At 40.3% G+C, this 15934-nt stretch overlaps 2 long non-coding RNA genes across 2 annotated transcripts; both read right to left on the reverse strand.

Annotated features, from left to right (window-relative positions):
- Window positions 1-2487: 2487 nt before the first annotated feature.
- On the reverse strand, window positions 2488-3375 carry LOC120475040 (uncharacterized). Its single transcript, XR_016146700.1, has 2 exons — window positions 2707-3375; window positions 2488-2572 (listed from the first exon to the last, which is right to left on the reverse strand). It is a non-coding gene; the product is annotated as an uncharacterized LOC120475040 (long non-coding RNA).
- A 6461-nt stretch (window positions 3376-9836) lies between these two features.
- LOC148973579 (uncharacterized) lies at window positions 9837-10378 on the reverse strand. The gene is made up of 2 exons (XR_016146701.1): window positions 10056-10378; window positions 9837-9921 (listed from the first exon to the last, which is right to left on the reverse strand). It is a non-coding gene; the product is annotated as an uncharacterized LOC148973579 (long non-coding RNA).
- Window positions 10379-15934: the final 5556 nt, after the last annotated feature.

A 15934-nucleotide genomic window follows, 5' to 3' on the forward strand; every position in this document is an offset into this window, starting at 1 on the left:
AAACTTAATTTTTCGCCCGAAAATGAAAAAAAACGAAAGGGGTAACACTGTCGTTTTTTTTTCGGGTCGAAATTTTGAATTTCGATATCTCAGCTCTGGAAGGGTCTAGAGCCTCCATTTTTGCACTCAGGTCAAAGTCTCACAGCCCTCTATCATAATCCAGAGTTTTGAGAAGATTGGAGAAACTTAATTTTTCGCCCGAAAATGAAAAAAACGAAAGGGGTAACACTGTCGTTTTTTTTTTCGGGTCAAAATTTTAAATTTCGATATCTCAGCTCTGGAAGGGTCTAGAGCCTCCATTTTTGCACTCAGGTCAAAGTCTCACAGCCCTCTATCAGAATCCAGAGTTTTGAGAAGATTGGAGAAACTCAATTTTTCGCCCGAAAATGAAAAAAAAACGAAAGGGGTAACACTGTCGTTTTTTGTTTGGGTCGAAATTTTGAATTTCGATATCTCAGCTCTGGAAGGGTCTAGAGCCTCCATTTTTGCACTCAGGTCAAAGTTTCGTGGCCCTTTATCAGAATCCAGAGTTTTGAGAAGATTGGAGAAACTCAATTTTTCGCCTGAAAATGAAAAAAAACGAAAGGGGTAACACTGTCGTTTTTTTTTCGGGTCGAAATTTTGAATTTCGATATCTCAGCTCTGGAAGGGTCTAGAGCCTCCATTTTTGCACTCAGGTCAAAGTCTTACAGCCCTCTATCATAATCCAGAGTTTTGAGAAGATTGGAGAAACTCAATTTTTCGCCCGAAAATGAAAAAAAACGAAAGGGGTAACACTGTCGTTTTTTTTTTTTCGGGTCGAAATTTTTAATTTCGATATCTCAGCACTGGAAGGGTCTAGAGCCTCCATTTTTGCACTCAGGTCAAAGTCTTACAGCCCTCTATCATAATCCAGAGTTTTGAGAAGATTGGAGAAACTCAATTTTTCGCCCGAAAATGAAAAAAAAACAAAAGTGGTAACACTGTCGTTTTTTTTTCGGGTCGAAATTTTGAATTTCGATATCTCAGCTCTGGAAAGGTCTAGAGCCTCCATTTTTGCACTCAGGTCAAAGTTTTGTGGCCCTCTATCAGAATCCAGAGTTTTGAGAAGATTGGAGAAACTCAATTTTTCGCCCGAAAATGAAAAAAAAACGAAAGGGGTAACACTGTCGTTTTTTTTTTCGGGTCGAAATTTTGAATTTCGATATCTCAGCTCTGGAAGGGTCTAGAGCCTTCATTTTTGCACTCAGGTCAAAGTTTCGTGGCCCTCTATCATAATCCAGAGTTTTGAGAAGATTGGAGAAACTTAATTTTTCGCCCGAAAATGAAAAAAAACGAAAGGGGTAACACTGTCGTTTTTTTTTCGGGTCGAAATTTTGAATTTCGATATCTCAGCTCTGGAAGGGTCTAGAGCCTCTATTTTTGCACTCAAGTCAAAGTCTCACAGCCCTCTATCAGAATCCAGAGTTTTGAGAAGATTGGAGAAACTCAATTTTTCGCCCGAAAATGAAAAAAAACGAAAGGGGTAACACTGTGGGTTTTTTTTCGGGTCGAAATTTTGAATTTCGATATCTCAGCTCTGGAAGGGTCTAGAGCCTTCATTTTTGCACTCAGGTCAAAGTTTCGTGGCCCTCTATCAGAATCCAGAGTTTTGAGAAGATTGGAGAAACTTAATTTTTCGCCCGAAAATGAAAAAAACGAAAGGGGTAACACTGTCGTTTTTTTTTCGGGTCAAAATTTTGAATTTCGATATCTCAGCTCTGGAAGGGTCTAGAGCCTCCATTTTTGCACTCAGGTCAAAGTTTCGTGGCCCTCTATCAGAATCCAGAGTTTTGAGAAGATTGGAGAAACGTAATTTTTCGCCCGAAAACGAAAAAAAACGAAAGGGGTAACACTGTCGTTTTTTTTTCGAGTCGAAATTTTAAATTTTGATATCTCAGCTCTGGAAGGGTCTAGAGCCTCCATTTTTGCACTCAGGTCAAAGTCTCACAGCCCTCTATCATAATCCAGAGTTTTGAGAAGATTGGAGAAACTTAATTTTTCGCCCGAAAACGGAAAAAAACGAAAGGGGTAACACTGTCGTTTTTTTTTTTCGGGTCGAAATTTTTAATTTCGATATCTCAGCTCTGGAAGGGTCTAGAGCCTCCATTTTTGCACTCAGGTCAAAGTTTCGTGGCCCTCTATCAGAATCCAGAGTTTTGAGAAGATTGGAGAAACTCAATTTTTCGCCCGAAAATGAAAAAAAACGAAAGGGGTAACACTGTCGTTTCTTTTTCGGGTCGAAATTTTGAATTTCGATATCTCAACTCTGGAAGGGTCTAGAGCCTCCATTTTTGCACTCAGGTCAAAGTTTCGTGGCCCTCTATCAGAATCCAGAGTTTTGAGAAGATTGGAGAAACTTAATTTTTCGCCCGAAAATGAAAAAAAAACAAAAGGGGTGACACTGTCATTATAACGGCTCCTGAATGTTTTCTCCAGATCAGAAAAAATCACGCTTCAACTGATGCCTTCGATGTCTTTTATATTTAATGTCTTCTTCTCAAGAATTAGGACATTTTACCATCACAAACATCAAATGGACACCGTGAAAAAACTGAAAATAAACCAAAATTACAATCAAATTTGTGAAGAAGTGATTTTTCCATGACGTTATTCAATTTAGCTTATTACTTCAAATCAATACACATCAATACACATAAACGATAAACAAGATATGTACAAACATACCGTGTGCCTTCTAATCAGGATTCAGGAGACATTAGGAGACATATTTTGATCAAAACTCTTCTTAATTTCACACCTCTCAATTCGTGTGCGACACCTCATGTCTCTCAGTTTCTTCTTTCTTTCCGTGTTCACGCAAAATCAAATCACATGACCAGTACGTCTTATGTCACTCATTTTCTCCAGTAGGTGTCACTATTACCAAACTATCATGCAAATAAAATACAATTCCCAAAAGAGTATTATACAACATTAATAAAACAAACAAAACAAAACTTTCAAAAGAAGATGAATATTCAGCAAGAAAATACACTATGTGCGACAGCTACACTGCCACCAAAATTACAAAGGATTTATGTCAGTAATATCTTGAACAAATTAAATGAATCCTGTAATTTTCTTATGAGCTGTCACTTAACTTGCATTCATCTTTCAACACTTTCACAACCAGTGTTATTTAACCATTATTTGAATTAAACTATTTTAGATGCGTCAAAACTAATCCGTTTAATCCCATTTTGAGGTTTCACGCATTATTTAAGAGTTGTTTTCAACTATTACTACTAATTTTTGGATTGGACGGTCCAAAAGGGATATTTGTGTCAATCGCTCACCCTTTTTTCCTAACTTCCTTTGTCCCATTTGGAGTTTAACCTTTCGCACCAACCCATCATCGTCTGCACTTTTCTCAACGACTCTAGCTAGTCTCCATTCATTTCTGGGAACATTGTCCTCTTTGAGAATTACTACATCTCCAACATGAACATTTCTTCTAGGCCTGTGCCATTGCTGTCTGAGGCTTAAGTTGGCCAGGTATTCTTTGCGCCATCTGCCCCAAAACTGTTCCGACAGGTACTGCACTCTCCTCCATCTTTTCCTAGCATACAAATCTTCCCGAACAAATTTGCCAGGAGGAGGAAGAGGCACTGAGGTCTTCATCGTGAGCAAATGATTAGGCGTCAAAGGCTCAACACTCTCTGGGTCATTTATTGTGTTTGTGGTAAGCGGACGACTATTTACAATTGACATTGCCTCGTAGAAAAATGTTCTTAATGAAGTGTCATCCAGTCTTCCTTTAGCTTGTGCCAGAACAGCGTTCATCACACTCCTTACAGTCCTTATTTGGCGTTCCCACACACCTCCCATATGGCTTGCTTCAGGAACATTCATAAGGAAGTCACATTGTTTGCTTGCAAGATAGGTAGTGATCCTCTCTTGATCCAGATCTTTCAAACCTTTCTCCAGCTCGTTCTTAGCCCCCACGAAATTCGTGCCTTGGTCGGATCTGATCTGTCGCACAGCTCCTCTGATTGCTATGAAACATCTTAAGGCATTCAGAAATGCATCGGTGGAAAGATCTTCTAGCATCTCTAAATGTACAGCCCTGGAACTCATGCACGTAAACAACAGTCCATACCTCTTGAATTCTTTCCGACCTTGTTTTGTGTAGAAGGGGCCGAAACAGTCGATACCAGAATACGAGAATGGAGGTGAGGGTTCCACTCGGTCAGCTGGAAGGTCAGCCATACGTTGTTCTTCGACTGATCTACGCATCTTTCTGCAAGTAACACAATTTTTGATGTTCTTAGCCACTACATTGCTTGCACCTAATATCCAATATCCATTGGCTCTGAGCTCATTCAAGGTTTGACCTCGGCCCTGATGTTGAGTTTTCTTGTGACAATGGTCAAGTATTAGTTGTGTGACGATGCCTTCCTTAGGAAGAATTACTGGATGTTTCAACTCAAATGCTGCGCTAGACTTTCTTAATCGTCCTCCAACTCTAAGCAGTTCATTCTCGAGAATGGGATCAAGTTGGTATAACTTGTTATTCTTTGGCAGCTTAGCAGGGTTTTGACTCAGCAATTTCAGTTCTTCTTCAAAGGCTTCTCTTTGTGCTGCCTTGATGAGCACAAGAGCTGCTTTCTGTTTCTCCTCTACACTAATGGACCCTGACTTGTCTTTGTTTACCAGTCTTTTGATCCTAGCAATAGTTTGGAGAGCTTTATTCCAATCTGAGAATCTTGAGAGTCTTTCAAGAAAGCTACCTCTTACACAGGAATCTGTTTTCAGGACCTTTACCTCAGGATCACCTACAAGAAGCACTGGGGATTTTTCATGAGTGCTAATCTCTCGTTCCCATAAGAACTTGGGACCTGTTAACCAACTTGAATCCATCAGGTCTGCCACCTTGAGACCCCTAGATGCACAATCTGCAGGATTTTGACTTGTTTCCACGTAGAACCATTGTCTTGGATCTGAAGAGTCTCTTATTTTCTGTACACGGTTAGATACAAAGACATGGAAGCGCCGGGCCTCGTTCTTGATATACCCCAGCACCACCTGGGAATCAGTCCAGAAAAACTCCTCATTTACCTTCAGATCAAGCTCTTCTCTAAGAACATGACTTACTGCCGCAGAAACTGTGGCTGCGGTCAGCTCAAGGCGTGGTATGCTGAAAACCCTTGAAGGAGCTACTCTGGCCTTACCCATGATCAGTGCACAATGTACTTGTTCATCAGCAACAATCCTGATGTATGAACACTGGCCATAACCCTCGCTGCTAGCGTCTGAAAAATGATGTAGCTCTATTTTCTGAATTCTGCCTATATTTCCAGGAATTAAGCATCGTGGTATTTTGACCTTTTGGAGATTCTTCAAGTCATGAATCCATGCATCCCACTTTGGCTTCAGATCAGAGGGAAGAGCTTCATCCCATCCTACCCCTCGTTTGCACATCTCCTGGAGCACTCTCTTCCCAGTCAAGATATAGGGAGCGAGAAAACCTAATGGATCGTACACACTGGCAACAACTGACAGAATTCCTCGTCGAGTGGCAGCCTTTTCGTTCAGGTCAACTTTGAAGGAGAATGTATCAGTCTCTATGTTCCACTTTACTCCCAGTACACTCTGCATTGGAAGCTCATTGTAGTTTAGATCGACATCCTTTACTACACTGGCACGTTCGCTCTCTGGAATTGCACTCAATACTTCTCTGCTATTAGACACAAACTTGTGTAAACGCAGTTTTCCCTTAGCCAAGGCTTCTTGCGCTTCACTAACCAACTCGTTGGCCTTCTCAATGGAATCAACGCTGACAAGTCCATCATCCACATAGAAATTTTTGCGAATGAAGCTCGCTGCCAGTGAATAGTCCTTCTCATATTTGCTGGCAAGATATTTCATGCCGTAGTTCGCACAACCTGGAGAGGAGGCAGCTCCAAAGATATGCACTCGCATGCGGTATTCCTTGGGTTCCCTTTCGGTGTTCCCGTCTTCCCACCATAGGAATCTCAGGAAATCACGATCATCTGGACTGACGTGAAAGCGGTGGAACATCTTCTCCACATCACAGGCAATCGCAATCTGATGCTCACGAAATCTGCACAAAACTCCAGTTAGAGCATTTGTTAAGTCTGGTCCTGTGAGTAAGTGGTCATTTAGACATGTACCTTCAAATTTGGCTGAGCAGTCAAATACCACTCTTATTTTTTCCGGCTTTCTGGGATGATACACCCCATGGTGCGGAATGTACCATACATTGCCTTCTTTTGATGTAGCATCTGCTTCTTCGGCATCACCATCTCTAAAGATACTATCCATAAATCTCAGATAATCTTCTCTGTACTTGGGATTTCTCTCCAGTTTTCTTTTCAAATGTTTCAAACGAACCGTAGCAAGCTGCTTATTGTTCGGTAATTGAGGACGCTCTCTGAAAGGTAAGGGCATTTCCACATGTCCTTCTTTGTTGTGTTGAGTCATTTTATCCAACTGTTGAAGAAATTGAATGTCCTCCTGAGATATTGTCTTTTCTCTTGAGTCTGTATCCCGAAAATCTGCTTCTAACGTCCTTATTACAGCAGCAGGAGTGATTGCCGGGAGTTCCTTCACAGAAATGCGATGACAGAATCCTGCTATGTTTCTAGAGCAAGTATGGGGTGTTATGGATCCCACTATACTCCAGCCTAAGTCTGTTTTGACTGCGTATGGTTCATGATCCTTCCCTGATATCACCTGGGTTGGCTTCAGAGCTCTTGGACAATCAAAGCCAATTAGAAGACCTACAGGACAATTTAACAAATCTGGCATCTCGTCTGCAACACTGAGCAGATGCATCCATTTCTGAGCCTTTTTGCAAGTAGGAATGCTATCTCGTTCCAAGGGAATGTATTCTCGAGTGTATACGGGTGGCAACTCGATGTACTCTTGCAGACTATAACCTCTCACTCTTAGTCCAATAGCTCTCTGACAATTCTCTATTGAAGCTCTATCAGTCATTGTGGACAGCTTTAATTTCACAGGTTCTGTGTTTGCTTGAAGTTTATCACAGATGTCTTGATTGATAAAGGTATTACTGCTCTGCGTGTCCAGCAATGCGTAGGCTAAGATTTCTGTGCTGTCCTTTGTAGCACAAGAGAGCCATACTGGAACAATCATCGAAGTGTGATTACCATTATCCATCTCCACACTGCATAAGCTAGTGGAAGCCCTTTCATCAGATGAATCTTCTGGCTTTCCTCCTTGAGAGCGTTCTTCGTGAAGTGGAGAGGGGTGACTCTGCCTGCAGATGTTGCAAGTAGCTCGCTTTCTACAGTTTTTAGAGACATGGCCGACTCTGAGACAAGCAAAGCACATCTTGTTGTTGAGGACAAACCTTTTCTTCTCCTCAAGAGGCATAGCTGCAAACCTTTCACATTTGTATATGAAATGATTTTGCTGACAGCAGACACATTCTATTTGTCTATTATCCCGAGTGACCGAAGGGCTTGGTTTGGAGCCTTTCTCTCTTTCCAATGCACTCCTTGCAATGGGTTTAACATTTTGTGTCAGAGCACTGGCCTTGATACGTTTCTGCTCCTTGTCAGACTTTTCATCTGCATGTTTTAAAGCAAATAGAGAGGAAACAGGATTACATGCAATACGTGCCTCCTCTGCCACAAAGTCTGCAAACTCAGTGAAGCTGGGGTATGGCTTCTCTTCATCTAATGCCTTAGTGACATACCTATTCCAGCGAGTTGTTATCCAGTCAGGTAGTTTCTGAAGCAATTTCTGGTTTTCTTCACAATCGTCCAAAACCCTCAAACCATGTACATGAGGCATTGCATTTTTGCAAGAGATGAGGAAATCACTAAACTCCCTTAATTTCAGTGATTCTTTGGGTCCAAGTTTTGGCCAATTGTTTAGCTTTGTTCTAAACGCTCTTTGAACTACAAAGGGGTGTCCATAACGTTTGTTCAGGGCATCCCAAGCTTGTGTGTAAGCATCCTCATCACTCCTATAAAATGTTCCCTCTAGTACACTAAGCGCATCTCCACTTATGTATCTTTTCAGATAGAACAAGCGATGTCCTGGGCTTGTACAGTTTGTTTCGATCAAGGCTTTAAAGCAGGTGCACCATTCAGTGAACTTAAGTGGATCACCCGTAAACGTGAATGGCTCTGGAGCTGGAAGTTTAGTCATTGCCAGGGATTCTTTTAGAGCTTTCACTAACAAGACATCATCTACTCTTTTCTCAAGCTCATTTTCAGAGCAAGGTTGAGCTAAAGTTTCTTGGGAAACCTTGATGCGTGAAACGTTTTCGTGATGCAGTGGAAACTGACTTGGAGGCATGGTGCTTTTTTCTTTAGCATCTCCTATTTCAGCATTCAATCTTGATTCCTCTTCTGCATACACACTGTATTCAGCTTCCATTACTTCAAGATCCCTTTGTTCCTCCAGCATTTTTAACCTCTCTTGTTGGGCTAGTACCTCTTTTCTTTGAGCTGAGATTTCCTTTTCTCTCTTTAGTTCAGCACGTTTCGCAGCCAAGCGTGCCGCTGCTTCCGCCCTTTTTGCTGACATATGACTTCCTTGCTGACTATCTCGTTCAGCTCTCGACACAGTTGAACCATAAATTGACCTGGCGTCATCTCTTTGCAGTAACTGAAGGAGTGTTTCCTTTACAGCTTCAGCATCAAACTCCTTTGTGCCAACTTCTGCGCATCGTCTTTTCAGTAGTGTAGTTATTTCACTAGTAACTGAAGTGCAGCTATCCATTCTCCTTCTTATATCTTGAGATGGTACGTTCAGTGCGCGAATACTCTCATAAATTTGTTTTAACTCTGCTTCACGTTTCTCTGCCGTCACTATCATATCATCTAACTCAGTTTGAGAGCACTCTTCTTTCAGTTTAGATCTGACAAATTGAGCTTCAGCTTTAAAGTTTAAGTAAATGAACATAAACTTCCGTTCTCTTTTTGCCAACTCGTCATGTTTAAACTCAAGCATTTTTTCTGTAGGACGCCTTTCTCTTTCTGATCGCCTAACTTCTTGCTCAACTTGTGATGATAATTCCTGGAATCTCGTCTTATTAACTTCCAGATCTGCATTAATTTCAGCTAAGCGTTGTTCACATTTTTCTCTACCAGAGGCATCAATTTCCGTTTCTAATTTCCCCTCTAATTCTGCCTTTTCTTCTTCAAGAGCTTGAATCACTTGGTCTAAGACACAAATGTCTGATCTATTTTGATCCATGTTCGTAACTTGATGTATACCACACTATTAAGCTTTAAACACTGATAACAAGCTGTAATGTGGAAATTGCAAAATGTCAGTTTTTAAACAAGTTACACACTTCTATCTATTTAGAAAATTATCAAATGCAAATATTTGTTTAAACTATTTGCACAATTTCAACCAGAATAAATGTTAAGGCAACCAAGAAATTAAATTTCAAGTTGAAAAGACACAGTCTGACCTTCAAATCCAAAGGTAGCAACTCTTATTGACAGCTACATTGTCCGAAAAGTTTGCAACGTTGCCGCCTTGTGGCTGTCGGTCGTCACTGCAGCAATATCTTCTTGCGTTGCACTTCAGCACGGCAAGGGATGCAGTCACGCGAAAGGCAATAGAGTTTCAATGCGACGAAATCGCGTTGCTCAATTGAATGGCGACGTCCTCACTTTCACCAATGGCTGTAGTGTTCTACCGGGGTCGACTGAACGTTGTAGGCGCTTCACATCGAGGTCTGGCGATCTTCCTTTTCCACGATGAACTCTTGCACTCTTCCAGGCAGGGTGAATGCACGTTTTTTCACTATAACGGCTCCTGAATGTTTTCTCCAGATCAGAAAAAATCACGCTTCAACTGATGCCTTCGATGTCTTTTATATTTAATGTCTTCTTCTCAAGAATTAGGACATTTTACCATCACAAACATCAAATGGACACCGTGAAAAAACTGAAAATAAACCAAAATTACAATCAAATTTGTGAAGAAGTGATTTTTCCATGACGTTATTCAATTTAGCTTATTACTTCAAATCAATACACATCAATACACATAAACGATAAACAAGATATGTACAAACATACCGTGTGCCTTCTAATCAGGATTCAGGAGACATTAGGAGACATATTTTGATCAAAACTCTTCTTAATTTCACACCTCTCAATTCGTGTGCGACACCTCATGTCTCTCAGTTTCTTCTTTCTTTCCGTGTTCACGCAAAATCAAATCACATGACCAGTACGTCTTATGTCACTCATTTTCTCCAGTAGGTGTCACTATTACCAAACTATCATGCAAATAAAATACAATTCCCAAAAGAGTATTATACAACATTAATAAAACAAACAAAACAAAACTTTCAAAAGAAGATGAATATTCAGCAAGAAAATACACTATGTGCGACAGCTACAGTCATTTTTTTTTTCGGGTCGAAATTTTGAATTTCGATATCTCAGCTCTTGAAGGGTCTAGAGCCTCCATTTTTGCACTCAGGTCAAAGTTTCATGGCCCTCTATCAGAATCCAGAGTTTTGAGAAGATTGGAGAAACGTAATTTTTCGCCCGAAAACGAAAAAAACAAAAGGGGTAACACTGTCGGGTTTTTTTCGAGTCGAAATTTTAAATTTTGATATCTCAGCTCTGGAAGGGTCTAGAGCCTCCATTTTTGCACTCAGGTCAAAGTCTCACAGCCCTCTATCATAATCCAGAGTTTTGAGAAGATTGGAGAAACTTAATTTTTCGCCCGAAAACGAAAAAAAAAACGAAAGGGGTAACACTGTGGGTTTTTTTTTTTCGGGTCGAAATTTTGAATTTCGATATCTCAGCTCTGGAAGGGTCTAGAGCCTCCATTTTTGCACTCAGGTCAAAGTTTTGTGGCCCCCTATCAGAATCCAGAGTTTTGAGAAGATTGGAGAAACGTAATTTTTCGCCCGAAAACGAAAAAAAACTAAAGGGGTAATACTGTCGTTTTTTTTTCGAGTCGAAATTTTAAATTTTGATATCTCAGCTCTGGAAGGGTCTAGAGTCTCCAGTTTTGCACTCAGGTCAAAGTCTCACAGCCCTCTATCATAATCCAGAGTTTTGAGAAGATTGGAGAAACTTAATTTTTCACCCCAAAACGAAAAAAAACGAAAGGGGTAACACTGTCGTTTTTTTTTCGAGTCGAAATTTTAAATTTTGATATCTCAGCTCTGGAAGGGTCTAGAGCCTCCATTTTTGCACTCAGGTCAAAGTCTTACAGCTCTCTATCATAATCCAGAGTTTTGAGAAGATTGGAGAAACTCAATTTTTCGCCCGAAAATGAAAAAAAATGAAAGGGGTAACACTGTCGTTTTTTTTTTGGGTCGAAATTTTGAATTTCGATATCTCAGCTCTGGAAGGGTCTAGAGCCTCCATTTTTGCACTCAGGTCAAAGTCTTACAGCCCTCTATCATAATCCAGAGTTTTGAGAAGATTGGAGAAACTCAATTATTCGCCCGAAAATGAAAAAAAACGAAAGGGGTAACACTGTCGTTTTTTTTTTCGGGTCGAAATTTTGAATTTCGATATCTCAGCTCTGGAAGGGTCTAGAGCCTCCATTTTTGCACTCAGGTCAAAGTTTCGTGGCCCTCTATCAGAATCCAGAGTTTTGAGAAGATTGGAGAAACTCAATTTTTCGCCCGAAAATGAAAAAAAAACGAAAGGGGTAACACTGTCGTTTTTTTTTCGGGTGGAAATTTTGAATTTCGATATCTCAGCTCTGGAAGGGTCTAGAGCCTCCATTTTTGCACTCAGGTCAAAGTCTTACAGCCCTCTATCATAATCCAGAGTTTTGAGAAGATTGGAGAAACTCAATTTTTCGCCCGAAAATGAAAAAAAACGAAAGGGGTAACACTGTCGTTTTTTTTTTCGGGTCGAAATTTTGAATTTCGATATCTCAGCTCTGGAAGGGTCTAGAGCCTCCATTTTTGCACTCAGGTCAAAGTTTCGTGGCCCTCTATCAGAATCCAGAGTTTTGAGAAGATTGGAGAAACTCAATTTTTTACCCGAAAATGAAAAACAACGAAAGGGGTAACACGGTCGTTTTTTTTTCGGGTCGAGATTTTGAATTTCGATATCTCAGCTCTGGAAGGGTCTAGAGCCTCCATTTTTGCACTCAGGTCAAAGTTTTGTGGCCCTCTATCAGAATCCAGAGTTTTGAGAAGATTGGAGAAACTCAATTTTTCGCCCGAAAATGAAAAAAAACGAAAGGGGTAACACTGTCGTTTTTTTTTCAGGTCGAAATTTTGAATTTCGATATCTCAGCTCTGGAAGGGTCTAGAGCCTCCATTTTTGCACTCAGGTCAAAGTTTCGTGGCCCTCTATCAGAATCCAGAGTTTTGAGAAGATTGGAGAAACGTAATTTTTCGCCCGAAAATGAAAAAAAATGAAAGGGGTAACACTGTCGTTTTTTTTCGGGTCGAAATTTTTAATTTCGATATCTCAGCTCTGGAAGGGTCTAGAGCCTCCATTTTTGCACTCAGGTCAAAGTTTCGTGGCCCTCTATCAGAATCCAGAGTTTTGAGAAGATTGGAGAAACTAAATTTTTTGCCCGAAAATGAAAAACAACTAAAGGGGTAACACTGTCGTTTTTTTTTCGGGTCGAAATTTTGAATTTCGATATCTCAGCTCTGGAAGGGTCTAGAGCCTCCATTTTTGCACTCAGGTCAAAGTTTCGTGGCCCTCTATCAGAATCCAGAGTTTTGAGAAGATTGGAGAAACTCAATTTTTCGCCCGAAAATGAAAAAAAACGAAAGGGGTAACACTGTCGTTTTTTTTTCGGGTCGAAATTTTGAATTTCGATATCTCAACTCTGGAAGGGTCTAGAGCCTCCATTTTTGCACTCAGGTCAAAGTTTCGTGGCCCTCTATCAGAATCCAGAGTTTTGAGAAGATTGGAGAAACTTAATTTTTCGCCCGAAAATGAAAAAAAACAAAAGGGGTGACACTGTCATTTTTTTTTTCGGGTCGAAATTTTGAACTTCGATATCTCAGCTCTTGAAGGGTCTAGAGCCTCCATTTTTGCACTCAGGTCAAAGTTTCGTGGCCCTCTATCAGAATCCAGAGTTTTGAGAAGATTGGAGAAACTTAATTTTTCGCCCGAAAATGAAAAAAAACAAAAGGGGTGACACTGTCATTTTTTTTTCGGGTCGAAATTTTGAATTTCGATATCTCAGCTCTTGAAGGGTCTAGAGCCTCCATTTTTGCACTCAGGTCAAAGTTTCGTGGCCCTCTATCAGAATCCAGAGTTTTGAGAAGATTGGAGAAACTTAATTTTTCGCCCGAAAATGAAAAAAAACGAAAGGGGTAACACTATCGTTTTTTTTTTCGGGTCGAAATTTTGAATTTCGATATCTCAGCTCTGGAAGGGTCTAGAGCCTCCATTTTTGCACTCAGGTCAAAGTCTTACAGCCCTCTATCATAATCCAGAGTTTTGAGAAGATTGGAGAAACTCAGTTTTTCGCCCGAAAATGAAAAAAAAAACGAAAGGGGTAACACTGTCGTTTTTTTTTCGGGTCGAAATTTTGAATTTCGATATCTCAGCTCTGGAAGGGTCTAGAGCCTCCATTTTTGCACTCAGGTCAAAGTCTTACAGCCCTCTATCATAATCCAGAGTTTTGAGAAGATTGGAGAAACTCAATTTTTCGCCCGAAAATGAATAAAAAATGAAAGGGGTAACACTGTCGTTTTTTTTTCGGGTCGAAATTTTGAATTTTGATATCTCAACTCTGGAAGGGTCTAGAGCCTCCATTTTTGCACTCAGGTCAAAGTTTCGTGGCCCTCTATCAGAATCCAGAGTTTTGCGAAGATTGGAGAAACTCAATTTTTCGCCCGAAAATGAAAAAAAAACGAAAGGGTTAACACTGTCGTTTTTTTTTTCGGGTCGAAATTTTGAATTTCGATATCTCAGCTCTGGAAGGGTCTAGAGCCTCCATTTTTGCACTCAGGTCAAAGTTTCGTGGCCCTCTATCAGAATCCAGAGTTTTGAGAAGATTGGAGAAACTTAATTTTTCGCCCGAAAATGAAAAAAAACAAAAGGGGTGACACTGTCATTTTTTTTTTCGGGTCGAAATTTTGAATTTCGATATCTCAGCTCTTGAAGGGTCTAGAGCCTCCATTTTTGCACTCAGGTCAAAGTTTCATGGCCCTCTATCAGAATCCAGAGTTTTGAGAAGATTGGAGAAACGTAATTTTTCGCCCGAAAACGAAAAAAAACAAAAGGGGTAACACTGTCGGGTTTTTTTCGAGTCGAAATTTTAAATTTTGATATCTCAGCTCTGGAAGGGTCTAGAGCCTCCATTTTTGCACTCAGGTCAAAGTCTCACAGCCCTCTATCATAATCCAGAGTTTTGAGAAGATTGGAGAAACTTAATTTTTCGCCCGAAAACGAAAAAAAAAAACGAAAGGGGTAACACTGTCGTTTTTTTTTTCGGGTCGAAATTTTGAATTTCGATATCTCAGCTCTGGAAGGGTCTAGAGCCTCCATTTTTGCACTCAGGTCAAAGTTTTGTGGCCCCCTATCAGAATCCAGAGTTTTGAGAAGATTGGAGAAACGTAATTTTTCGCCCGAAAACGAAAAAAAACGAAAGGGGTAATACTGTCGTTTTTTTTTCGAGTCGAAATTTTAAATTTTGATATCTCAGCTCTGGAAGGGTCTAGAGCCTCCATTTTTGCACTCAGGTCAAAGTCTCACAGCCCTCTATCATAATCCAGAGTTTTGAGAAGATTGGAGATACGTAATTTTTCGCCCGAAAACGAAAAAAAAAATGAAAGGGGTAACACTGTCGTTTTTTTTTTCGGGTCGAAATTTTGAATTTCGATATCTCAGCTCTGGAAGGGTCTAGAGCCTCCATTTTTGCACTCAGGTCAATGTTTCGTGGCCCTCTATCAGAATCCAGAGTTTTGAGAAGATTGGAGAAACTTAATTTTTCGCCCGAAAACGGAAAAAAACGAAAGGGGTAACACTGTCGTTTTTTTTTCGGGTCGAAATTTTGAATTTCGATATCTCAGCTCTGGAAGGGTCTAGAGCCTCCATTTTTGCACTCAGGTCAAAGTTTCGTGGCCCTCTATCAGAATCCAGAGTTTTGAGAAGATTGGAGAAACTTAATTTTTCGCCCGAAAATGAAAAAAAAACAAAAGGGGTGACACTGTCATTTTTTTTTTCGGGTCGAAATTTTGAATTTCGATATCTCAGCTCTTGAAGGGTCTAGAGCCTCCATTTTTGCACTCAGGTCAAAGTTTCATGGCCCTCTATCAGAATCCAGAGTTTTGAGAAGATTGGAGAAACGTAATTTTTCGCCCGAAAACGAAAAAAACAAAAGGGGTAACACTGTCGGGTTTTTTTCGAGTCGAAATTTTAAATTTTGATATCTCAGCTCTGGAAGGGTCTAGAGCCTCCATTTTTGCACTCAGGTCAAAGTCTCACAGCCCTCTATCATAATCCAGAGTTTTGAGAAGATTGGAGAAACTTAATTTTTCGCCCGAAAACGAAAAAAAAAACGAAAGGGGTAACACTGTGGGTTTTTTTTTTTCGGGTCGAAATTTTGAATTTCGATATCTCAGCTCTGGAAGGGTCTAGAGCCTCCATTTTTGCACTCAGGTCAAAGTTTTGTGGCCCCCTATCAGAATCCAGAGTTTTGAGAAGATTGGAGAAACGTAATTTTTCGCCCGAAAACGAAAAAAAACTAAAGGGGTAATACTGTCGTTTTTTTTTCGAGTCGAAATTTTAAATTTTGATATCTCAGCTCTGGAAGGGTCTAGAGTCTCCAGTTTTGCACTCAGGTCAAAGTCTCACAGCCCTCTATCATAATCCAGAGTTTTGAGAAGATTGGAGAAACTTAATTTTTCACCCCAAAACGAAAAAAAACGAAAGGGGTAACACTGTCGTTTTTTTTTCGAGTCGAAATTTTAAATTTTGATATCTCAGCTCTGGAAGGGTCTAGAGCC

Source organism: Pimephales promelas, chromosome 15, assembly GCF_988280905.1.
Source record: "Pimephales promelas chromosome 15, fPimPro1.hap1.1, whole genome shotgun sequence".
Classification (NCBI taxonomy): Eukaryota; Metazoa; Chordata; class Actinopteri; order Cypriniformes; family Leuciscidae; genus Pimephales; species Pimephales promelas.